The sequence below is a fragment of the Lissotriton helveticus genome, chromosome 8 (genome assembly GCF_964261635.1).
Source record: "Lissotriton helveticus chromosome 8, aLisHel1.1, whole genome shotgun sequence".
Lineage (NCBI taxonomy): Eukaryota > Metazoa > Chordata > Amphibia > Caudata > Salamandridae > Lissotriton > Lissotriton helveticus.
This window is the reverse complement of record NC_136069.1, coordinates 777,581,325-777,608,583: the sequence shown is the minus strand read 5'-3', so window position 1 is coordinate 777,608,583 and position 27,259 is coordinate 777,581,325. Positions and strand designations below refer to the sequence as shown.

Genomic DNA, 27,259 nt, shown 5'->3' with positions numbered 1-27,259 from the left:
CACCTTATCATATATGAGGAGATTTGTATTGAGGAGCCAACGATGGGAGGTTGGTGGATGCAGTATGGGGTAAAACACAGGCTAATGGGGTAATGATCGGAGAGAGCAGCTGCCCCAATGTCTGCGGTTGTTGTAGCCCTGGTTATCCCTGGTGTACTAAGGAAATAGTTGATCTGCGAGTATGTTTGGTGCATTGCTGAAAAGAACGTATAGTCTTCTTCTGTGGGGTGCATATGCCGCCAAATGTCTTTTAGTGCCGCTTCGGACAGCCAGCCTTTGGTGCGTGCGGTGAGACCTCTGTCCTGGTCCACCTCCCACAACCATCTCCCTGTCCGCGGTAGAAATCAGACGTCCCTGGACGTCCTTGAGGAATGTCTCCTGTTTGTCATTAGGGTCATAGATAGTGGCCACTGTGTACCTGGTACCCTGAATCTGTATATGCAGGGCTAGCAAGCGACCTGGAACATCTACGAAAATGCCCTCCACCCTCCCTGGAAAATGTGTGGCGAGCAAGATGGCAACCCCTGCCTTTTTGTCAGGGCCGGAGGAGAAATATTGACGGTCAAACCAGCGAGAACGAATCTGCCGCCTGTCTTGTTGGACCAGGTGAGTTTCTTGCAACATGCTGATGTCGCATTTGGCGTCTTTGAGGTATCAGTGTACTGCTAACCTCTTCTTGGGGAATTAGGGCCTCCACGGTAATGCTAAGTATGGACACCATGACTTGGGTCATCACACCCGCCTCCCGCCCACCAAAAAGCCCCGCCATCCTGCATCCCCCCCCCCAAGGAGAGGAATTAATATCAACATCAGGAAGAGGGAGGGAAAGGGAAGAAGAAAAAAAAATAGAATGCAAAGAATAATACAACATGAGCAATAAATCTATAAACATCTCCCGCCCAGGAGTCAACACAGGCACAAGTTTGGGGTCCATGCCACAGTTAGGTGTGTCAGCTGGAATTGGGGGAGTCATCTCGGAGGCTCCACCGGTATGTCCCTGTGATTAGAACGTTGACTTCGGTTTAGGGACAACAGTTCTCACTCAGGGTCAACAGTAAGCGCGTAAGGAGGGTGAGGCCCGGGCAACCTGGACCCTCAATGGTGGCCAGAGGAAGATCCAGAGGTGCTTTCATGTTGTAGGTTTTGGAGAAGTCATGAGCGTTACTCTTGTCTGTTGGCTTCTGTAGGCTTATACAACTTTTTTGGCCCCAATCTGGAAGAGCGTTTTATTCTTTGTTCCTCATCTGAGGGCTCGCTGGTCTGCGACCTCGGGGGAGCAAGCTTGCAGCAGGTCCGGCATCTCCAATATGGCACATGCGTCGGCTAGAGTGCGGACCAACCAAACCCTCTCACTCCATGTAAACTGTAAGCAGAAAGGGTGGCCCCACCTATAGCGGATCTCCTGGGCTCGGAGAAAATCAGTTAGTGGCTTCAGGGCCCAACGGCGCTGCAGTGTGGTCTGGGATAGATCTTGATAAAGCCAAATTTTGTTTGTAGTAATGCAGGAGAGTCAGTATGTCCTGAGACTGGCCTGGTGTCATCACAGGGCTCCCAGCCCGGTGTGTACGGTCCAGGAATATTTCTTGGTCTTGAATAGTCGGATCAAAAATCCTTTCAAGTCATTTGAGATGGCCCGGGCTGGTACTCCATTAATACGTATGTTAGAGCATCAAGATCTTTTCTCTAAATCTTCGATTTGATAGCGCAGCTCCGTGTTTGGGTATCGTAGCTCCAAGAGTTCCCAGCGATAGCCTGCTAACTCATTGTCTTGGGCATCATGGTTCTGCTCCACAGAGTCCAGTCTTTTATCGAGGGCTGATTCCCTTAATGTCTGAGGCGATGTCACGTGTGGGTCTGCAAAGTCCTCTCGAAGAGTACCGACCAGGTGCTCCATGAATGCCTGCATGAGTGGGGGCTCTTCCCTGCCCCTGTCCTCACCACAGGCCTTGTCTGGGGGGCCCCCTTGGTCCTCAGCCTCCCGCCCTGCGTCTGTCTTTTTTCGAATTTGGGCGGGCAAACATGTCTTTTACTGAGGGGTCTTTCTTTGCTTGGCGGTGGTGGACATTCCCGCATGCGTGTAACTGTCCCACTCTCCCAGACGGTCACCTCCCGCGGACCCCGCTTGATGGACATACACACAGTTCTTTGTGTCAAGAAGGAGCAGTTTCCAGTATTAAAGCACCAATCGGGGTGGGGGTGAACGGACCAACACAGACCTCGAGTGCACTACCAGTCATGTAAGGGGGATGTGGGGGCCCAGTGCACCGTCTCCACCCACCTCCACCCGCCCCAATTCAGCAGTTCAATCCAAACTGTGTAGGCCTCAACCAGCCACGTCAGCCACTATCTGCAGATGTCGGGGTCACCGACTCTGGGGGGCTCAGTCGAGCTCCCCCCACATAGATACTATCAGGTGGTCCCGCTGGAAGCACTGTGTCTCATGCCACTACAGGCCCTGATGAGAAAGGGAAGGTAAGCTGCATCACGGCAATACCATGTAGGGAGACGGGGCGCCCGCAAACGTGGGACGCAGAAGGCCTTCGGTCCAAGCCCTTGCCTCAAAATCCTGAGGCGTGGTGATCTCCGCTGCGGGGACTCCCGCTGCTGGAAGATGTCAGGGGGAGCGATGCCCACCATTCTACAAGGCGGTAATGCCCCATGCCTCCTCTGTGTCCCTGTGTTAAGTTCTAGCTGTGGGCCATGGCGTGTGGGAGAGGTGGTGTTGGGTGTGAGCACTCTACCACACCGCTCGCACTGATGGGCCTCTCCCCCACACCCACACCCCAGTGACTCCACTCAACGTGGGTAGTGTTCTCTTGAGAGGGCCGCTGTGCCTCCATGAAGCCGCCGGATCACTATCCTCGGATCGGCGAGGTAAACCACAGCACGCCCCTCTCAGGTAGAAGCACGCCACACCGGTTGATCCCGCTTCAGTCACCAGAGCAAAGCCAGCCTGCACTCCTCTGGCATCGCCAGCCCCCTGGTGCTCTCTTGCCTTTTGTCCACCTTCAGGCAGCCTTTCCCGTCGTGTCTGGGTGCCCACGTCAATCGCTGTCACCGCTGGGCCTAAAAACTGACGGAGCTCTGAGATGTGCATCCTACACCTCCACCATCTTGGACACACCCTAATTATTTCAATTTGACAAGCTTGTAATGCCATCTCAGATTGTCAAAAACCTGCTGCAGGTCGGTGGATATACACACTGCACCAACCAATGTAGGGGCCAATTTCCTTCATTTGAAACAAACGTTGAATATTTAGTGAAGTGTTTCAATGGGTGATAAACACATTTTGATCTTCATGGATAGTAGTAGGAAGGCTAGTAACAGACCCACTTAGATTTTTCTAATGGTTATATAGTCAGTATTAAAAAATAATAATAGGTGGCATGAAGCAAAATTTTCAAGGTCGCAGTTGAATTTCAGCAGTGAAGTGACAGTTGCCTTTCTAGTGGTGGTGGAACGATCATTTCTAGTTGCTTCCTTAAATAGTTTAGCCAATCTAAGAACAAGGAGTGATTAGTATGTGGGATTAAATTCTATTTGCAGCCCGTCTGAGTCAGGCGTCGTGCCACAACCAAGGGCTCATATTGCACGTCAAATTTCTTGCTCTGATATCAGTCTCAAGTGTTTCTAAGAGTTGAGAGGCCTCTTGGGGCTTAACATTTCCTATAACAACTTCCTCCTGGGCCCCCAGTATGAGACTGGGTCCAGCTGAGTAGAGTCTATCGAAGTGTTTAAATGTTGTTTTCCGGGTTGGTTGTGTGAGAGCTAGAATGCCTGAGGGGTCTCTGATCATATGTATCGAAGTAGGGAGTTAATGCCATCAGATCAGTCATGCCAGTAGCATATCCATTTTGTGACTTTTGGCACATGTTCTGACAGTATACATAGCCATGTCCAGAAAACAGACATTGCAGCAGTCTCTGTTTATCTGTGACTTGCTACAACTGATCTGTACTCTCAGGGTCGGCTATTTTCTAGGCCCTCAGAGATTATTCTTTGTTTTTACTAGGTTGTCCATTACCGTTTTGCTGGCCCTGTTCATAGTACAAATGCAGGGAAACATCTATTTCAACACAGGCATTGCAATATAGTGACTTACCAAGAGTTCCATTACAACCTAAGTCATTACAACAACCTACTTTAGGGAATGCAGTGTTGGACTGGTGTTGGATTTCAAGTCCAACACCATCCCTACTGATACATCGACTGGAGTTGGAATAGTAATTTCAACTTTTTTTTAAGTCCAACACTTCCCTGAAGCAAGTCATTGTAATGACTTGAGTTGTAATGGAACACGTGGTAACGACAGTCATGGTATTGACTGAGTTTTTAAGCCACGCGTGGTTTTGGCATGCATGGTAACAGATGCTGTTCACGAATGCATGCTCCGCTTACCAGAACTTTAAACGCCCCCCCGTCCCAATTCTGCTACAGTAATGAAGGCTGATCCAGTGTTCTCTTGAAAATAATTAACAATTGTTTCATGCAGAATATCGTTGAAGATGTCATCTTTCAGCCACAGAGGCAGCAAAGTCTGAGTAGGTATATGAGAAGATACCTTGCCCTATTATTAACCCAGCTGTACTGGGTTATGATCAAAAAGTGTTTTGCCTGCATAGGATGCACGGTATATTGGAGATTGCAGTGATTCTGAACATATTACGGGCAATATTTATGACCCGATTTGCGTCACTCTTGTACCACGCAAAGTGGGGCAAGTGCGACTTAAACCGTAAATCATATTTTTGAAGCCACTCTAAGCCACTTCGCGTGGCTTTGAGTGGCACCAAAAATATGGAGCAACACACCACAAATCACAGAGTTGTGTTAGTCTGCCCTCGGTAGGTATTGCATGGGTGTTTACAAGCAACTCACGTGGTTTTTGTTGCATTCTCAGATTTTTTTTCCCACACAGTGCCAAGATGGGTGTTTATTTCCTTACAGTTTACAGATGTTGGTGCAAGTTTATTCTAACAAACTAGGGCAGTGCCCTCTCAAATCAGCCAGGCTGGCTACAGACAACGGCGCACATCAGCCACACGTGGACAGCACTACGAAGGAGCAGGTCAGGGGCGATGCCTTTGTGCACAGGGCATAAGTGGTCGAGACATTTAAATGGGAAGACCAAACAGACGGGGCAACGATGCGTGGTTCACGTCTATTCCTTGCAGGCCATGTGGCTCATCAGATCCACAACGCGTTGACTGTAACCAAATTCATTGTCCTACCAAGAAACCAGCTTCACGAAGTTGTTGTTGAGTGCAATACCGGCACCAGCATCAAAGATGGAGGAGTGATCGTCACCGTTGAAGTCGGAGGACGCCACCTGTTCATCGGTGTATCCCAAAAGTCCTTTTAGTGGTCCATCAGCAGCTGCCTTCACCACCTTCTTAATCTCATCATAAGATGCACCCTTCTCCAAGCGGCAGGTCAGGTCAACCACAGACACATTGGCGACAGGTACACGGAAGGCCATGCCGGTGAGTTTCCCATTGAGTTCAGGGATAACTTTGCCCACAGCTTTGGCTGCCCCAGTAGAGGCTGGAATGATATTCTGGTTGGCACCTCTGCCGTCACGCCACAGTTTCCCAGAAGACCGTGCACGGTCTTTTGTGTAGTGGTCACAGCATGGACAGTGGTCATCAGACCCTCGACGATGTGGAGAGCAAGAGTCAGGTCGTAGTCGGCGAGGAGATTTTCACACAGCCAAGATTGTTAAAGTCGGAATCAACGGATTTGGCCGCTTCGGTCGTCTGGTGACCCGCGCTGTAATCCTTTCTGGAAAAGTAATCGTTACGGCTATCAATGACCCCTCTATTGACCTAGAATACATGGTTTACATGTTCAAGTATGACTCCACCCATGGACGCTTCAAAGGCACCGTCAAGGCTGAGAACGGCAAACTTGTCATCAATGGCCAGCCCATCACCATCTTTCAAGAACGTGACCCTGCCAACATCAAGTGGGGGGATGCTGGAGCAGAGTATGTGGTCGAGTCGACTGGCGTGTTCACCACCATTGACAAAGCATCTGCTCATCTGAAGGGTGGTGCCAAACGTGTGATCATCTCTGCGCCCTCTGCTGATGCTTCCATGTTCGTGATGGGGGTGAACCACGAGAAGTATGACAACTCTCTGAAGGTGGTAAGCAATGCCTCCTGCACTACAAACTGTCTGGCTCCTCTGGCCAAGGTCATCAATGGCATTCTCAGATTTATAAGACCGTGTAAACCTGGGAGTGCACCAAAAATATGGGCCTCCCTAGGGAAGGCGTAACAAGGAGAAATATGTTAATTTATCCTTGTTTTTACCCCTTTCTGGGTGTGCTGCATTCTGCAACACTCATAGAATGAGGAATAAGCCTCTCTGGATTGGTTTTGTGCAGAAAGGTGGCCCTTGAGAGGTAGGCAGGACAACTACAGCCATACTATTTTAAGGTTGTCTATAGTCCAGGGCCCAACAACTCGGTGGACTACTTGTGAAGACATCCACCATCTCCTGAAGGAATGGTACAGACATAAGACACCGAAGGAGCAGATTACATCATACGGATGGAGTACATCAAGCATGCCGCAAGGTGCTAGGAGATCCAGCAAGCAGCTGAAAAGGACAAACGCATCTCCATAGCCAAAGAGACCCTTGTCGGGAGGCAGCAAAAGCATTTCCATGATGGCTCACGATTACTGACACCAGCCGAGCAGATGACAAGGAAACAGATACATTGAGTGTAAAACAAGCTGAGCACAAGCAAGGAGGGTCTGCTGCTCAGGGGTTTGCAGATTGTGAGGCTGAAGAGCCTGTGGGCTAGGGTGATTATTCTCTCACACTGAAGGCCGCCAGGCTGTGGTCAGGACAAATGACAGGTTACATGATATGGTGTGGTTCCCTGGGATAGACACTCAAGTTGACAGAAAAGTGCACAATTGCTACTCTTGCAACATCACCTGTGTGGACTCACCCCCAGTCCTGGTACTCACAGAAGAACCCAGTCTACTACCCTGGGTGAGAGTAACCCTAGACTTTGGGAGTCTACCAGATGGGTGCTTCACAGTATTACTTATAGACTCCCACACCAAGTTCCCGGTGGCAGAACTCATATCGTAACCACTTTCCCAAAAGTCAAACCAGTCCTGGAGAAGAGTTCACCCTGATCGGCCTGCTCAAAGAAATAAAGACTGACAATGGTCCTCCATTCCAGGGGCAGGAGTTCCAGGAATACATGTCATCTCTGCCAATCTGCCACAGGAAGGTAACCCCTAGTGGCCTCAAGCAAACAGGGAGGTCGAACGGTCCATGAGGACCCTGAACTGAGCACTGAGAATAGGCATTGACCTAGGCAAGGATGGCGAGTGCTGTCTGATTCGGGACCTGAGGGCCTACTGACAACCCAGCACAGCACCACCAGTTGTGCCCCAGTGATCTCCTCTTCCACTGACCCACAAGAGACAGCATCCCAGCTGGCCCGGAGTGGCAGCCTGCTGTTCTGGATGTCCAGGCCACGCAGGAGAAGAGGCGAGCTACCAATGACCAGGCAAGCAAGTCAAGAGAGATGAGTAGGGATCCCAACTATCAAGGTGCTGGACTCAGTCATCATGCAGGACCATCAACCAGAGTGGAAGTTCTGCACCCCCTTTGAAGCTGAGACCTGGCAAGTGGTGAAGATCAGTGGCACGATAGACACTGTCCAGCGGGGACATCATACAGCTGCAAGGAATGTGTCATGGTTCAAGAACCTGCCTGGCCCTGCAATAGGATTCCATGCAAGGCCCAACGAGGATCACAAGACTCATCAAGACGAACCGCTGATAATGGATTTGTCCAGAACAGGTATCCAGGCAGGTAGCCCAGGTGCAAAGACCTGTCTAAATGGTTACCGGTCAACATCTCCAAACAGTGATAGCTGGAGTGTCCGTTTGTGGATGAGACCTGGAGCTCATCTGGTCCGATGGGCAGAGGTGAAGAAAGGATCCGGTGTCAGAGGTATGACCCCGCTCCCAGCCAGAGATTGAGAGACTATGGGTGTCTGTTGCAAACAGTTGGACGATCAATTGCTGTTCAGGAAAAGTTGGCAAGAATGCAGAGTGCCACCCGATCTATACAATAATTTTGAACAGCATGCAACCCGATGGCTGGGTGTGGCCCGAGGTTCTTAATAAATGAGCGTGTGGTCACTAGAGGCCACTGCTTATACCATTCACTAATGTGTGAGTCAAATCATTGATTGTGCAACGTAATTGCAGTAGCGACAGTTGGTGTCCACCAGACCGCAGACACCATAATACTGAACCATCGGTCTTGTAGAGAAACATCAAGCTTGCCAATCAGTGTTTACTTTTAAAACAGTATCAACATGCCCCACCCTCAGCATAACTATCGTTCTACTCAAAAACACCTCATCCAGATGACAGAATGGTCATCCAGCCAAGCAGCAGGTAAATACACAAAGGGAATGCTAGTCCATCAGAACCCTGTCACTGTAGAAAGTGTTAGGGGGGCTGAACAGAAACAGGCAGTCGGGTGATGACTCCCCACTGGCCTGGAACTGAGGGAGAGATGAAGGCGCTGGCAGCAACCTAGCAAGCTCATCATTTTGACACATACATTTTTAAAGTGGGAAAAAAGTTGTGGTAGTTGTGAAAATGGTAATGTTACATAGGCCTGCGATACCAAAAAGGGAGGGGGGAGAAAGAAAAAAATGGAACAAGGGCATCAGGATCAAGTGGACAGATCATTTTCTAAAGTCATGGCAAGTATCTAGACACCTTTATTCAGGGGTCTGCCTTATCAATACCAATGACAGCACACTTAGACCTCATTATGATGTCGGTTGGAGTTGGCTCCGACTGACACCGTCTCGGTGTATGAACTACCCAACCATAGTTCGGCAGGTCCGCACACCGAATTAGGATGCGACCACACATGGTGCGGTCCAAACTTCCATTTCTCTATGTGAGCTTGTGCGGGGGGCATTAACTGCCCATAGCACAAGCTCCCATAGAGAAATAGGAGTTTGTGTAAATCCCTGACACGTGATTTTTCCTGTATCATGCCTGCTAGATCCCCCCAAAGTCACTTTCCGACAGCCTTTCCATGCCATGACGTAGGAAGGTTGTCAGAAACCGATCTCATAATCCCAAAGACGGAAACGCCTTCCTTAAGGGATTATGAGCAGTTTCCAACTTGCAGACGGGCTCCTTGACAATATTCTTCAGCGATTGGAGTGTAAACCTACCATGTCAGTCAGAAACCCTCCGATCAGCGGTCAGAGGCTTTCCGACCAACTGTGTAATAAGGCCTTTAGACTAATTGGGGTTTGGGTGGTCGTTTTAGGTGAGACATCCCCAAGGCTATTCAGGGCTGTAAATCAGCTTCACAAGAAATTATCCACTATTTGTGTGGTTATATGGGGAATAATATGGAGCTGTCACTGGAGTACGTGCTATCAAGTTCTTTCTCCGTGTCTACCTGCGTACAGTACTCAGATACAGTAACTGTTTATAGTGAGGCTGCATACTCAATTCCAACTTTATGACTCTTCCAAACCTATGCCGGATGGTAACACCTCCAGCATCTCACACTTCAAAGGCAATGCATGCTTTTGACATCAACACCACTTTTGAGGTGCTTCAACTGAATCTCCTTGTGAACAGTGCTCCGAGTTGTGACAAAAACAGTGATTCAGCACTCCAACATATGAAGAGATTAATATAATTTACAAGTACAAGCAAAGTAACAAAGAGTACATCAATTCAGCAGGTACTTGTTTCTTTGTTTCTTTATTGAAAAAAAGCTTCTTAAAAACGACCGAAGCCAATGCTTTTCGACCCAAAGGTCTTCTTCAGGGCTACAAAAAAGTATACAATATATACATTAAAACTTAGACAGATACACAAAATATTTACAGTTAAAAATAGGAGCACATGATTAACCTAAAAGGAAAGAGTGAAAAACAATCAATATTTCCACAATTCATTACAAAGGGCAATACATACCAATATTTCCATTAAAGAAGTATCATTTTAGGATTTTTACCATATTTTACACAGTTTGAACCTGCTGAAACCTTTACAATGGTGGGATGGTGCAATGAGCTAAAAAACGGTGTTGGATCTAGCCCTGATCTTTTGACTGGGTGAGAGTATTCTGCTTAATTCAGAGACTCTGTCCCTCACCACCCCTTGTTGTAAATATTTTTGTCCACCCTAAGCGTGGAAGGGTATACTCAGACATGAGTCCCTTGCTCATTGCACCATCAGGATTCAAGCAAGCCGGGCCGAAGACGGCTGTAATGCCAGAAACCGGTCCCCGGAAGCTTGTTTCCTTCCCAGTGTAAGAATTGGCTTTTGTAGTTTGGTTTGACCTGTTCCCATCATGCACTGGGACAGGAACAGACTAATTTGCATACAGCCAGGTTCTGAAACTGGGATGGTGCAATGAGCTAAAAAACGGTGTTGGATCTAGCCCTGATCTTTTGACTGGGTGAGAGTATTCTGCTTAATTTAGAGACTCTGTCCCTCACCACCCCTTGTTGTAAATATTTGTGTCCACCCTAAGCGTGGAAGGGTATACTCAGACATGAGTCCCTTGCTCATTGCACCATCAGGATTCAAGCAAGCCGGGCCGAAGACGGCTGTAATGCCAGAAACCGGTCCCCGGAAGCTTGTTTCCTTCCCAGTGTAAGAATTGGCTTTTGTAGTTTGGTTTGCCCTGTTCCCATCATGCACTGGGACAGGAACAGACTAATTTGCATACAGCCAGGTTCTGAAACTGGGATGGTGCAATGAGCTAAAAAACGGTGTTGGATCTAGCCCTGATCTTTTGACTGGGTGAGAGTATTCTGCTTAATTCAGAGACTCTGTCCCTCACCACCCCTTGTTGTAAATATTTTTGTCCACCCTAAGCGTGGAAGGGTATACTCAGACATGAGTCCCTTGCTCATTGCACCATCAGGATTCAAGCAAGCCGGGCCGAAGACGGCTGTAATGCCAGAAACCGGTCCCCGGAAGCTTGTTTCCTTCCCAGTGTAAGAATTGGCTTTTGTAGTTTGGTTTGCCCTGTTCCCATCATGCACTGGGACAGGAACAGACTAATTTGCATACAGCCAGGTTCTGAAACTGGGATGGTGCAATGAGCTAAAAAACGGTGTTGGATCTAGCCCTGATCTTTTGACTGGGTGAGAGTATTCTGCTTAATTCAGAGACTCTGTCCCTCACCACCCCTTGTTGTAAATATTTGTGTCCACCCTAAGCGTGGAAGGGTATACTCAGACATGAGTCCCTTGCTCATTGCACCATCAGGATTCAAGCAAGCCGGGCCGAAGACGGCTGTAATGCCAGAAACCGGTCCCCGGAAGCTTGTTTCCTTCCCAGTGTAAGAATTGGCTTTTGTAGTTTGGTTTGCCCTGTTCCCATCATGCACTGGGACAGGAACAGACTAATTTGCATACAGCCAGGTTCTGAAACTGGGATGGTGCAATGAGCTAAAAAACGGTGTTGGATCTAGCCCTGATCTTTTGACTGGGTGAGAGTATTCTGCTTAATTCAGAGACTCTGTCCCTCACCACCCCTTGTTGTAAATATTTTTGTCCACCCTAAGCGTGGAAGGGTATACTCAGACATGAGTCCCTTGCTCATTGCACCATCAGGATTCAAGCAAGCCGGGCCGAAGACGGCTGTAATGCCAGAAACCGGTCCCCGGAAGCTTGTTTCCTTCCCAGTGTAAGAATTGGCTTTTGTAGTTTGGTTTGCCCTGTTCCCATCATGCACTGGGACACGAACAGACTAATTTGCATACAGCCAGGTTCTGAAACTGGGATGGTGCAATGAGCTAAAAAACGGTGTTGGATCTAGCCCTGATCTTTTGACTGGGTGAGAGTATTCAGCTTAATTCAGAGACTCTGTCCCTCACCACCCCTTGTTGTAAATATTTTTGTCCACCCTAAGCGTGGAAGGGTATACTCAGACATGAGTCCCTTGCTCATTGCACCATCAGGATTCAAGCAAGCCAGGCCGAAGACGGCTGTAATGCCAGAAACCGGTCCCCGGAAGCTTGTTTCCTTCCCAGTGTAAGAATTGGCTTTTGTAGTTTGGTTTGCCCTGTTCCCATCATGCACTGGGACAGGAACAGACTAATTTGCATACAGCCAGGTTCTGAAACTGGGATGGTGCAATGAGCTAAAAAACGGTGTTGGATCTAGCCCTGATCTTTTGACTGGGTGAGAGTATTCTGCTTAATTCAGAGACTCTGTCCCTCACCACCCCTTGTTGTAAATATTTTTGTCCACCCTAAGCGTGGAAGGGTATACTCAGACATGAGTCCCTTGCTCATTGCACCATCAGGATTCAAGCAAGCCGGGCCGAAGACGGCTGTAATGCCAGAAACCGGTCCCCGGAAGCTTGTTTCCTTCCCAGTGTAAGAATTGGCTTTTGTAGTTTGGTTTGCCCTGTTCCCATCATGCACTGGGACAGGAACAGACTAATTTGCATACAGCCAGGTTCTGAAACTGGGATGGTGCAATGAGCTAAAAAACGGTGTTGGATCTAGCCCTGATCTTTTGACTGGGTGAGAGTATTCTGCTTAATTCAGAGACTCTGTCCCTCACCACCCCTTGTTGTAAATATTTTTGTCCACCCTAAGCGTGGAAGGGTATACTCAGACATGAGTCCCTTGCTCATTGCACCATCAGGATTCAAGCAAGCCGGGCCGAAGACGGCTGTAATGCCAGAAACCGGTCCCCGGAAGCTTGTTTCCTTCCCAGTGTAAGAATTGGCTTTTGTAGTTTGGTTTGCCCTGTTCCCATCATGCACTGGGACAGGAACAGACTAATTTGCATACAGCCAGGTTCTGAAACTGGGATGGTGCAATGAGCTAAAAAACGGTGTTGGATCTAGCCCTGATCTTTTGACTGGGTGAGAGTATTCTGCTTAATTCAGAGACTCTGTCCCTCACCACCCCTTGTTGTAAATATTTTTGTCCACCCTAAGCGTGGAAGGGTATACTCAGACATGAGTCCCTTGCTCATTGCACCATCAGGATTCAAGCAAGCCGGGCCGAAGACGGCTGTAATGCCAGAAACCGGTCCCCGGAAGCTTGTTTCCTTCCCAGTGTAAGAATTGGCTTTTGTAGTTTGGTTTGCCCTGTTCCCATCATGCACTGGGACAGGAACAGACTAATTTGCATACAGCCAGGTTCTGAAACTGGGATGGTGCAATGAGCTAAAAAACGGTGTTGGATCTAGCCCTGATCTTTTGACTGGGTGAGAGTATTCTGCTTAATTCAGAGACTCTGTCCCTCACCACCCCTTGTTGTAAATATTTTTGTCCACCCTAAGCGTGGAAGGGTATACTCAGACATGAGTCCCTTGCTCATTGCACCATCAGGATTCAAGCAAGCCGGGCCGAAGATGGCTGTAATGCCAGAAACCGGTCCCCGGAAGCTTGTTTCCTTCCCAGTGTAAGAATTGGCTTTTGTAGTTTGGTTTGCCCTGTTCCCATCATGCACTGGGACAGGAACAGACTAATTTGCATACAGCCAGGTTCTGAAACTGGGATGGTGCAATGAGCTAAAAAACGGTGTTGGATCTAGCCCTGATCTTTTGACTGGGTGAGAGTATTCTGCTTAATTCAGAGACTCTGTCCCTCACCACCCCTTGTTGTAAATATGAAACCTTTACAAAAACAGGGGACATTGACCACAGTGAATATTTCCATCCGAAAAACATTCACGTGGAATGGGGCAACAATAATTCAACTCATGTGGAAAAATGTATACATATACAACATAAGCAACAAGAGAAAACTCAAGGAGCTATGAAATACATCAGAGAGGCTTACCAATAACAATAACAGTAGTATCTCTTAGTTCATTAAAGTTTCTTTTTTTTCTGAAGTTCAACTTGGTCCCTCACTCTAAATGGGAGTGCCAGTTGGACCTAAGTGAACAAGGAAAGATGATAGACGAAACATTGCAAGTGAGCTAATGTCCAATGCAAATTACTCAAAGAGGAATAAATAATTGGAAATACCTCTTATTCCTTAAGTACACCAACAACGTGAAAATCGTTTGTTGAGTGACTTCTTAGTTGACTGTTCCAAATAATTCATTTCAGTGCGGACATGAGTTTTTAGTCCATGTCTATTTGCAATTCAAAAACAATTGTGAATAAGGCAGAGATTTTGCAGGCTTATAAATGGTTAACAAAGTATCAAATGGCCATAAAGTGAAAGTACAGTTATTAATCTATTGGGGAAATGCATGTTAATAATGTGATGAGACCCCTCTCCCTCCCAATCCTATATAGAAGGGAAAACTAGAATAATGTCATTGTCAATTTGCTGTTGCCCAATAAATTACGTATGAATACACGCTCAAAGAATCTAAAACATGTGGGGTACCCATATCAAGACAGAGGCAAAGGGCTTATTAAAACGTCCAGCGCAAAAATTATATTCAAATCTAGGTGCATGGCCAAAAGTCAGAGACACATGTGAAAAATATATCCAGTTATTTTAAAAGGACAAGCAGGAAATTTCAGTGCATGACACAAACCCAAATACTGCATATTAACGGCAGAGACTGAAGCCTTTTAACTTACAAAATCCCCAACAGGTTTCACACACCCATAGTGAGACAAGAAGGGTGTGAATAGTAGCCTCAAAGTTTAGAGCACGATGCCGGTGCACATAAAGATGGGCAAGGACAATCATCAACATGTTAAGATTCATGTAGAATGCGTGGTACTGTTATACCATAAACTATGCCATAGAAGTGGTAAAAGAGAAAGAGGCCTCCCTTCCCAGACTTACATGTTATATGTAAGAACCGCTCCCACTGCGTAGCCAAAATCGACACATTTTACAATCACAGTGTGGCGTTTAAATAGCCCTCTACGTGAGTCACCTGTAAGCTATTTGAAAACAAAAATTGTTTGGCAGGTCATTTTCACGTCCCCAATTTTATAGTAGTCTTAAGATCTGTTTCAAGGATAGGCAATATTAACCTGTTGACAGCGGCGTGAATTCCGCCGTGGTGCAGGTGATTTATGGAGTGGGCGTGTTTTGTACAGCCCCCGGCCGTCCTTTGCACTCGCCTACAGTGACGTCGGACGGCTGGGGGCTGTCCGACACACCGAAGGGGTTAATTAAGCATAAGGTCTAAATCAAACTAAAACTATTTTGGGAGCCCAAAGAGTACTTTAATGATACTACTAAGTCCTTTGTGGCAATTATGGAAACAAAAAGTCTACATTGCCGTTGTTCAATGGCAATTGAAAACAAAAAGGTACTTGACGCGCCGTTTTCACAGCCGCCATTTTGTAGTGATCATTGATACAATAATATATATGAACAATGTTTTATAAGGACCATAAACTGTGTTAAAGATCCCCAGAAATACTAGAATAATTCAGAGTAATCCGTAGCAATTGTGGAAAAGAGAATTCACATTGCAAATGCCTAGTGGGCAATGTCACAAACGTATTGGGCAGAGGGTGCTAGGCTCGCAGTGAAATCTTTAGAAAGCAGACATCCTGTAACAGCGTGCTTCACGCTGAAAGTGCACACCCATGCACAACCATCAACGCCAATCCATATGGCAATATGGTTCGTGCAAGAAGGAATTGTAGTCAGGAGTACCAGTTTGACACGAATCTCAAGATTATAAAGCACAATTTTCACAGCAGAGGCTATACAGACAAATGTTTCAGGCAGGCAGAGAGTAGGATCAGGAAAGTGGACAGGAAACAAACCTTGGTACCTAAAAAACATTGAGAAAGGATAGAAAAAATCAGGACACTGTGATCTTTATAACACAATATAATGCGTACAGTGACCACATCTATAACATTCTAAGGAAGAATTGGCACCTATTAACATCTGCCCAGCTGCCCACAGGTACCGTTCTAGACAAACCAAAAGTAGTGTATAGGAAAGGCAAAACACTTAAAAATATGCTATGCCCCAGCTATGTAAAAGATCAGAAACAAAATGTGACGTCATGGCTGCCTAACAAGCCAATAGGTTTTCATGTATGTGGGATGTGCAACATCTGTAAATTTGAACTAAACAAGAAATGTAAGTTCAAATACAATAGGGAGAGGGAATTTAAAATCAATTACTTTATCAACTGCAGTACTACACATACGATATATGTACTGCCATTGCAGTAAGATCTATGTAGGGTGCAGGATACGTAGCTTAAAAACACATATTCAATAACAAAATAGAGCTATCAAGAATAAGGATTACAAGTACCCGGTCTCAGTACACATACATGAAACACATCCAGGGGAACAAACTATCTGGTTTCATGCAATTGAGAGTGTAAAGGCCCCTGAGAGGGGTGGGGTTAGGGAGAAAGCCTTACGCCAGGCAGAAGCAGGTTGGATTTGCCGCTTAAGAACCATCACCATGGGTTTAAACATCAACAATGAAAAGTATCATTTTCTGTAGGACAACCAGAAGAAGTTTGTTGTAACTAGTCACAACTCCCAAAGTAAATAACCCTGTAGAACTGCCTGTGAAATGATTATGGGAATTTGTAAGACTCATTAAGCGGTATTGAGTTTATATGTTTTGAAAATGAGACCACGTTATATGGGTCATTGTTGAAGAATGTTCTATAGTATTCTCTAGAGACTTTTCAGGTTTGTTTTTACCCTAACCAAACATATTCTGATCGTATTAATACTATTGGGCTGTTTATTAGTAGTAGTCACATTACATCTTCTGCTCATATATCATGCCCGTGGATATAGGACCTTCACTCTGATTGTCTATTCTAAGACAAACACCATAGAATGCCACTAGCAATCGGGTATTTACAATTCTATTGTAAAATGGTGCTCGTGGACACAGTACTCGTGACTCGTCACATTTTATTGAGCATTCAGAATGTGAAATTTCCTCACCAAGCCGATTGCGGGATACTCTGTATTCGGAGAGATTAATTTGACTCCGAAATATGCATGACCCATATTCACTGCACTTTTTTAAAAATCGCTCTTTGTTGGGAAGACCCGCAAACAGTGCCTGTTAGATATGCAGGGCGCCGAGTCCCTTGAAGTCACTCGTATTGCAGGTCGAGCTCCTTTCTGTTGGGATCAGGAGCGCTGGCGTCTGCAGGCGTCGGGTGCTGCGGTGCGAAGTGCAGCGCTGCGGTGTGCGGTGCGAGCAGCGGCAGTGGCTCGGTGGTGGCGTCAGATGGCATCACCGGTGAGTCCATGGTCACGGTGCGAGGTGAAGGCGGTGCTCGTCATGGTGCTGGCAGCGGTGTCATCGTTGCTGAAGCGTTGTCGTCGGCTGACGAACGGGAGTCGATGGTGACGGTGTCGGTAGGCCAGGGCTGCGGTGCGGGATGAGGGCGGTGCGTCGTGTAACTCGTGCCCTCGAACCACGGTGCAAGCAGCAGCTTCGATTTTGGTCTGGAGTGGCGGCGTCGGGGAGGCCAAGGCATCGACGTGAAACAAGGCAGTGCAGAGTGCGGTGCCCACAGGTCGCAGTGTGAGCAGCGTCTCGGTGGCGGTGTCAGCAGGCGTCGTCCGTGAGACCAGGGTCGCAGTGCGGTGTTGCGGAGGTGCCCTCCGTGGTGCCTTCAGGACACTAAGTCCGCAGCGGCGTTGTAGACGTCGCCGAGTTGCTTTTCTTCTGTCGCAGCACAAAATACAGAGTCCCCGGTGCTGAGGGCAGAAGAGCTTGAAGTCTTTGCTGTTCCTGAGACTTCTTGAACAGGGGGCAAGCTCTACCTCAAGCCCTTGGAGAAACTCACAAAAGTAGATTGCAGAGAGTTCAGTCCAGTCATTTTGTGGTAAATAAATAAATAATACCCTATTTTTGACTAGACTTATAGCATAACAGATAGCTCAATAAATAAGAGTCAAGATTCGAGGTAGTAGGAGTTTCTGCAGGTTTATTACAGCATAAGGACAGGATCAGGACAACCTGCATGGGAATAGGACAATAAGGCCCAGCAGGACAACTGGGGCCCAGCAGCTGCCGGGGCTTGATCTGGGATGAGCGCGCTAACATTTAATAACATAACATTGACTTATATACATAGCGCAAACACATAGCATTACATTGCAGTAGGCGTAGCAGTGGGTGGAGTAGAAGGCGTGACGCGTAGCAGTCGCGAGAGATAACAGAAATAAGAGGTGTAACTGGGAGTTTACTTAGACATGTGATGCAAAACGTAACAGAATATGTCATGAATGGGCGGAAACATTGGAGGGGGCTACCTAAGGAGCCGGGACCTCTAACCTAATGGTGCGCGAAAACTAGCAATGACGTGTTACTAGGAGAAGCTGGGGGCTACGAACTCTGTGCTAGGAGCAGAGACTAGAGTCTGGAGGGTCGGAGCGACATGTACCTAAACCCTATCTGATATCTAATGTTTAGGGAACATGTTGATATAAACTAGAAGTCATGAGGGGAAAAGCTAACTTGATTCTAAGACTGGACCATGCATTATTCTACATGTAGTGCGTGAAGAATATTAAATGACTATTAAATACAGTACTTCTCTAACATGGAGACGAGAAGGCTAGACAATGACGGAAACTATTGATGTAGTTCAGTAGCTTAGGAATGCAGGGGAGGAGAACTGAACTGATAGCAGGAACTATAACATACTTTTGGCAGACTCAGAGGCAGAGCCGGGGTGCACCGGGCACTGCAAGGCAGGAAGTAAGTGAAGGGTCGAGGATACAGGTGGGGGCTGTATCGCTCCTCAGCGAGGCTTTCAGGAGACAGGAGCTGAATCTGTGGTCCGGGCCCTTTGAGGCCTGGAAACGGAGACTTTATAATTGAATAACGTGCACACTGAGAAACGTGGCAACATTACTTACATAGGCCTGATATTCGTAGTATTCACGAGGACTGGAAACTAACATACTAGAGGTGGACACAACTGTAATTGCGTCTTTAATCAGAAATGGGGAATAACATATGCATATTGATCATGCACACATAACATATGATGGATGAGGCGTAGGGACACAGAACATGGCAAAATTTACTTTTCCACATTCCCTCCTTGTCACTACGTTTCCATCAGGAAACATCAATATTCATGATACCGTCTATCATTTCATACAGTATCATTTGCTCGTCTCGAATTGTCTTGGAACGGGATTTAGAACAGGGCTTGGGACTGGGAATACAAGAGGTAGCACACATGCTGCAAATCGCAGGGCCACATTGTATACAGAGGCAGCAGCTAAATATGATCGCTACTGCAATACCTAGAAAGGACAGGACTTTCCAACCCCATGCGGAAATTATATTCCAGAACCAACCGGACCATGTCCAGGTGCCTGGATCTTGGTGTAACAGATGGGCAATTTTATGGAGTCTGGTTATAGCTGAATAAACAGACGGCGCGTTATTTGGAATGAAAATACAACAACTGGATCCGAGAACTCTACAGGCCCCGCCCCTATCGGCCAGTATGACGTCAAGGACGAGACGATTCTGTAAAACGACAATTCTCATAAAGGATTGCTCTTCAGTTAAGTTACCTAGAGCGGAGGCAGTCTCATCTACTACTGCTTCAAGGGTTCTTGTTAACCTACGAATGAGCTTACTATTTACAACTGTACCTAAATAAGGGAACACACCTTTATCTATATCAATGAATTGCTCTGCGGCGGTTTCAGTATAATCGACAATCGGGAGATTTCTCTTGTGTCTAGTGTGTACTAAGAAAGAATTCCTATGATAATCAGGTGGGGCTAGGAAAACAGGTGGCAGTAGGAAAGCAATGTAACAGGTTCCCTCCCAATCGAGGGGCAGACGGACATATGCAGTTTGACCACAAATAAAATAAGAATGACGTGAAGCTTTGAAAATAGATTTCCTACTGTCACTATACTGGATAACAGTAGTACATTCACTATGACCTATATGTACAGAACCATAACTACGGACACATAATTCGCCTTTGACTGGTAGTACTGAAATAGCGGGTGAGTCTAGAGTAGTATCAGACTGAACATTCAGAACCATGAAATTCGACGAATAATTTCCTAAATTATATACTTCGTTTTCTAAATCTAAACCTATTCTGTGGGGGAGACCTTGCTTGTCTGGGTAACATGTACTGTTAAGAAAAGACATATCTGTTGAGGATGACGTTAACGTGGACCATGCTCCACACGAACCATTGTGTGAGAATGGATAAGGAAAGAGTGGCAGAACTCCCTTCGGTGTCTGGAAAGGGGGGAGTCGACCACATACCCAACAATTAGTGGCATTGCTGGTCTGGTGTGAATAATGTAACATACGGATAAATGTGTTATTACGCATGGCGAGGCGGTATGAATATTCGTGAGGAGGCAGATCACTAAACGTTTGCTCTACTGTAGCATGAGCAGACATATTTACATGAGGAACTGGAAAACACAGAAAAAGTGCGTAGCTGGTGCAGGAAATCATTATGCTGATGAATAATATGAAACTCAGAAAAACGATACATTTGATTGAGCTTTGACTGACTCTCTCACTATGGGGGTCTATTTTATACATGTCAGAAACAGTCTAACCGTTTCACCTAGGGGAGGACTTATACAATCAAACTGGCTGACTTATTAGACCTGAGCTTTAACTTATACTCCTGTTGCGGAGTTTTCTCTAACAAGGGAGGGGTTGTAATAATGTCTTGTGCGGGACAGTCCTTTAAAACAATGTTCTGGCAATCCTTCGAATCCTGGGAAATGTTCTTGGAAATGTTTTTGAAGACTGGTTTCGGTCCTTTGAAAAGTTTTACATGAGAAAGGTGGACCCACCCCTTCCTGCCTTCCAACTTGACGGCAGTTCGGGTGGTCAAGAGGACCTGACGTGGCTCCTTCCAACGTGGTTCCAGCGGACTTGACCTGTCGAAATTTCTGATCATCACGAGGGAGCCTGGAACGATCTCGTGCGGTGCCACCTCGGTATTGTCTGGAAATGCGGCGGCAACCTGTGAACGACATGAGTTGAGGGCAGACATCAAGGAAGCTAGGTAATCTGTCAGCATATTACATGAAACATCGGTAATACTTCGGGGTCTAGGAGTACCCCACATATTAGGGGGGCGGCCGAAAACGACCTCATACGGGGACAGACCTGATCTGGAATGTGCGACCATACGCATGTAAAACAGAGCGACTGGCAAAGCTACTAACCAGTCCACACCCTTGTCTTTACAGACTTTTGCTATACGGATTTTCAGAGTCTGATTATGTCTTTCGACTAGTCCAGCTGCTTCTGGATGGCGTACACAATGGAACTTCCACTGGTACCCTAACAACAGGGAAACGTGCTTCATGAGTTCGGATGAGAATGGCTGGCCGTTATCAGAATATACGACTCTAGGGAGTCCATATCTAGGGAAGAATTCACGAACCAACTGCTTGGCAGTGGTCGCGGCTGTGTAATCTGGGACTGGATATGCTTCTGTCCATCTGGACAAAGCGCATACAACTACAAGGACATACTTGAAACCTCGACATCGCTCCATTTGAATATAATCCATCTGGAGGACCTCAAAAGGGTGGTCAGGGGGCTGGAAACCACCTTGTTCCACCGGGACACTTTTACCTGGATTAAACTGACAACATATCATACAGGTACGGACTTTCTGCTTGGCTGCAGCTCGTAAATGCTTGTTGAACCAAATGTTCTGGATACTGTCTAACATAGCTTTTTCTCCTAAATGTGCTGGACTATGTGCGGTATTGATAATGACTTGAACCATAGAATCGGGGAGAAACCATGTGGCTCTACCCTTCGTTAACCATCCTTGATCTGTCTGGACCCCTCCTCGTACAGACCATTTCTTGATTTCATCGGGAGTAGCATGTGACTGGATATCTATGACATCTTGAGTAGGGTCCTTAACTGTCATGCATGTAGTCAGATCTGGAATATGTGTCTGATTAACTGGAATGTCTGGAGTCTGTGCTGTAAGCTTGGCTGTGCGGTCTGCTAAATCATTACCTTGGGAAATAATGTCAGTAACTTTCGTATGTGCTTTGCACTTCATGATAGCAATAGACGTCGGTAAATGTATGGCATCTAACAGAGCTTGAATAAGGAGACCATGCTGAATCTTGGTTCCATGAGAAGTCATAAAACCTCTCTCCTGCCAGAGCACTCCGAAGTCGTGTACAACTCCGAATGCGTAACGTGAATCTGTGTAAACATTAACCTTCAGGTTCTTGGCATGTATACAGGCTTGTGTCAGAGCGACTAGCTCTGCTGCTTGAGCGGACAGAGTATCAATACGGTGTGTTTCAATAACTTCAATGTCAGTAGTCACTGCATACGCGGCGACTAGTTCTCCTGTACTAGTTCTCATACATGAACCATCCACATAAAGTGTCAGGTCAGGATCTGGTAACGGAATATCTGTCAGGTCTTGTCTTGGCTTTGTCGTAATGTTAACTACTTCCACACAATCATGTGTGTCTGGATTTGAACTAACTGATGGTAACAGTGTAGCAGGATTCAGGACGTTGCAGCGTCTAATTTCTATGTGTGGCTGGAACAGTGTCAATTCATAACCTGTTAAACGTGCAATTGTCAAGTGCTGAGTTTGTGTTCGGTTTAAAAGAACTTCTACTGAATGTGGGACCTGTACTGTCAGGGAATGTCCTAAAACTATGGAATCACTTTGTCTGATAGCTAGTGCTGTGGCTGCAACTGACTTGAGGCACGCAGGCAACGCCTGGGCGACTGGATCTAATGTGCTCGAAAAATAAGCACAGGGCTTGTATTGACCTGCTTGATCTTGTGTGAGAACAGATAATGCTGTACCTTTGCGTTCTGTAACGAAAAGTGTAAAAGGCTTACTGTAGTTCGGTGTAGCTAGAACTGGAGCTTGACATAGGGCTTTCTTTAACTCGTTGAAACTAAGTGTATGGTCAGATGTCCAAGGGAGGACAGTCGATACGGCTGCCTCCTGTGTCGTTAACTGTATCAGTGGCTTGGCTAGAAATGCATACTGGGGAATCCATTGTCTACAATAAGAAGTAAGGCCGATAAAGGCACGTACCTCCTTCTGGGTTCTGGGCTGGGGAAGACTCGCTATTAACTGGATACGGTCGGGTGTCAACTGCCTACCCCTCTTGGACAGCAAGTGTCCTAAGTATACCACTTGCTGGACACAGAATTGAAGCTTCGAAGGTGACACCTTGTGCCCCATCTCGGCTAGAAAATACAGGACTGTAAGTGATGCACGCTCGCAGTCACGTTCAGAACGGGCTGTGATCAGTAGATCATCGACATACTGGAGCAGGGCAGTGTCAGTTGGCATGTGAATGTTGTCTAGTTGTCTCTTGAGTGCTTGACTGTAAATACTAGGGCTTTCTGTGAAACCTTGAGGAGCGCGTGTAAACATATAGCTCCTTCCATTTAAACAAAATCCGAAAAGAAACTGGCTGTCTGGATGAATTGGAACACTAAAAAATGCATTCTTGAGGTCAATAACAGTGAAAAACATGGCTTCGGAATCAATAGCAGTTAACAGGGAAGAAATGTCTGGGACAACTGGGTACTGAGGAATAATACATTTATTAAGCTCTCGTAAATCAATCACTAATCGATATACTGGGGGTGCATTTGGATCAGTACGTTTCATGACTGGGATGATCGGAGAATTACATACATTGGAGTCAGTTTCTACAACTACTCCTTGAGCCATGAGCTCGTCAATAATTTTGGATAAGGCTGCTACAGCCTCAGGTGGCAATCTGTACTGTCTGATTCGTGGTAACACTACACCTGGTTTGAGAGTCACACGATAGGGTGTGATTTGCATGTAACCTACATCAGTTGGACCTTGCGCCCATAAATGCTGCGGAACATTAGACAATCTTGAATCAAAATCTCGTAATACATAGTGACCCTTAAAGTCACGTAGGAACAGACGTATTCCCTCTGGGGAACAGCAAATAACTGCACCTAATTCTTTCAATGTCTTAATGCCTAATAGATTTTCTGGACATGACTTAGTAAGTAACAGATCAGTAGTACGGGACAATGGACCTACTTCTAGAGTAACTGGCTTTGATATCTCATTAACTATGGGTTTTCCTGAAAATCCAAGGGAAACATTTCTTGAGCCTGAGAGCGGAGCCCCTGGAACTTCGGCGTGACTAATTGTGGTCCTACTTGCCCCTGTATCGATCAAAAACTTTCTGTCTTTCCCTAATACTTGACTATGAACATAGGGACCTTCTTGGTCTACAGGTATCTCGATGAGAGGCAAGCCTACCTCCCTCTCTAGGCTGTTTCATGAATATGACTGGTACTCTGGATACTCGGACTGTGCATACTGGTACATCTGTGATGTGACATGCTGTGTTGCAGCAATAGGCTGCGGTACTGTAACTGTCTGCGGTGCATTCTGTGACTGAGGAATCTGTGAAACTTGTTCTTGTCTCGGCGGACGTGGTCTTTCTTTAGTCTTACCAGTAGCTATGTTGTGTTTCAGAACTGCACACTCGTTTATAAAATGACCTGGCTGTTTACAATAATTGCAGGTCCCTTTAACGGGAGCCGCAGGATGACTGGCTTGATTCGGACCCCTCTTCTGACTGTCTTGAGGAATAGATTGTGCAACTAGCACTTTCATTTTCGTGTCTTTCATACGTTTTCTTTCGTGTTCTTGCTCTTCTCTGATTCTATTCTGGTGATACTGAAGCATCTGGAGCATCTGGGACGGAGTATTTGCTTGCCAGGTGCTTTCGACTTTCAAAACTCGGTTTTTAATTTGTGGACTTGAATTCTCGACTAATTTGGTAACGAAAAGATGAGGGTATGACTCACTACTTGTCTTGAGACCACTGTTAATACTGAAACATTTCTCAAATCTAGAATAAAAATCACTAATATCCTCATCTTGTTTCTGTTTACAGGCTGAGATTGCATCCCAGTCTTCTTTCCTAGTTGTCAATAATCTGGGTAAAACTTGAATCAATAATTCTGGTAATTCTTTACATTTATCTCCAAGACCGGTACCTGGTACTCGTGCCTTGTCTTCAGCTTCTAGAGCTGTCCAATCGATCTTTTTCTCTCCCACCTCCCATTCTTTTTCCTTTAACTTTTCATACACCCCTGCGGGTAGCAGAACCTTTAACATTTTAATGATATCTGGGTAAGTGTATTCTCCCATACGGAGCATGTCTTTTAATTCTCTATGGAACCCCGCTGGATCTTTGTCATGACAGGGGATTAATTTCTTCATTTCAAGAAGTTCCATCTTTGATATCGGAGTGTATACAAACACTCGTTGCATTACGCCACCCGCCCCTTGGACTGGGTGGACTTCTCGCAGCGGATTCTGTCTGTCTATGTAGAATGGTTTACTTTCTGGGGGTGAGACATGAACAAAATGCGGGTTCAGGAACGTTCTATACTTGTGGCGCTGTTCTAGAATGACACTAATTAAATCGGTACCTAGACCTCTCCATCTATACTGGAGTAACTCGTTCAGGATATCATGTAACGGGCCTGGATCAGAATGTTGACCCTCATACAGGGTAATGAGGTGCTGGATCATATACATACCCACCAGTCGTTGCTCGGCTGGGGGCAATTTCAGAAACATTTGTGCCACTATTTCGTCTGGAAAAGTGGTAGAATCAGTAATCCATCGGACTGCTGATCGGGCTAGTTCTTGTTCGTGCATGGTACTTAATTCGCTATAACCGACTCGTGATTTCAGAATGTGATCGGTAGCTTGAAATACTTGTTCTAGAGAGCCTCGTTCTGGTGCTGGATGATGAAACATAGACTTAGGTTCTGGACGTAAATGGCGATCTGGAAATCTGGATTTTCCTACATACGCTATTCTGGCGGGATTCTCGTCTTCCTCTTCAGGATCAGAGATACTTTCTTTCTCGCTTACTTGTGCTGCTTTACGCTGTTCATGTAACCTTATTATTTCTTTACGAATTTTCTTGTACATACTTTCCATGGCACTAATGGTCTTGTGCTTACCCTCGGCTATATTATCACTCCACCTTGTTAGGATTCTCATTTCGGCGGGATCTTTAGACGGGTAATCTTGTTCTCTTATTAGACAATTGATCAGGAACTTTAATATCATGAGCTGAATCTCGGCTTTCCTTTGAGACATAATCTCGCCTATACTTTCTGGATCATCCCCTGTACGGATGAAACGATATATTCTGTCTAGATCTTCTTTCATATTTGGTAAGGTGACTAGATACTCGGTCACCCTTCTTACGCGTACGGAATATAAAACCATATTATACTCGCCTGGGACTGTGTCATAAACACATTCGGCAAGGGCTTGTCTGATTTCTGTAACAGACTTATTACTTTTAGGAGTACGCTGTGATGCTTGAGCATGTAATTCGAGTGCTGATAAACGCTTGTGTGGCGGCGGGGTTTGAGGAGGACCTCCTCCTGCGGCCCCTAGACTAGAATCGTCGACTGACATTCTTCGTGCTTGCAGGGTCGGTAATTGTAACGTGGGCTGAACTTGTATGGCAGGCTGACCCGGGGGTACCGTAACAGGTACTCCGGTGTCTGGAGGAACGGGAAGTGCCTGATTTACAGGGACAGGTGGAGCGCGAACTGGATTTGCATATTCTGGAACTGTGTCGTCCAAATAGGACGAAATAAAAATATCAGCTGCGGTCGGTTTGTGACGTAGCTTGGTCGGAACTAATGGTGGCGGGAAATTACTGGGTGCCTCTGGGGTCGCTTTTGGCAAGCCTTCGGCAAGGAGAGGATACATACCCTTAATAAGGGCATGCCTCTGTCTGTCTGACTGTTCGGCTTTGACTTGTTCACCTATCTCGATTAATTCTCTTTCTTGGGCTCGTTCTTGGGATTCTCTACTTAACTCTGACTTTCTGACTTCCTTTTCCGTTCTTCTATGCGCTTCCTTACGCCATAACTCGATGGCATCTTTCTGTGACTGTCTGGCTTTCTTTTTCCATAATGCTTCTTCTACTCGCATGATACATTCGGCATCCCATGTACCCGATACGGGCCATCTATACTTTTCTTCTAACTGTTTGGTATACTCTACCCATAAATCTAGATACAATATGGCGCTTATGCCATGTTTCTGATACATAAAGTGACCTGGACTGTCCCTAGGCGGAACGGGAACTGCTGCTTCCAGCAGACCCTTTCTAGTTTTTAACTGACGTAACTTGGAAAAGAGCGGCATTCTAAACTTGAATCGGAACACAATACAATACACGAAAAACAATAACAATTGGGAAAACAATTCAGGCATAC

General features: G+C 46.2%; 1 protein-coding gene and 1 pseudogene across 1 annotated transcript in view; one reads left to right on the top strand and one right to left on the bottom strand.

Moving 5' to 3' along the window:
* LOC144773802 (uncharacterized) overlaps positions 1 to 27,259 on the top strand; it is a 3,430,469-nt gene that overhangs the window by 1,713,063 nt on the left and 1,690,147 nt on the right. The gene's annotated exons all lie outside the window — the stretch shown is intronic.
* LOC144773156 (glyceraldehyde-3-phosphate dehydrogenase pseudogene) lies at positions 5,150 to 5,709 on the bottom strand (annotated as a pseudogene).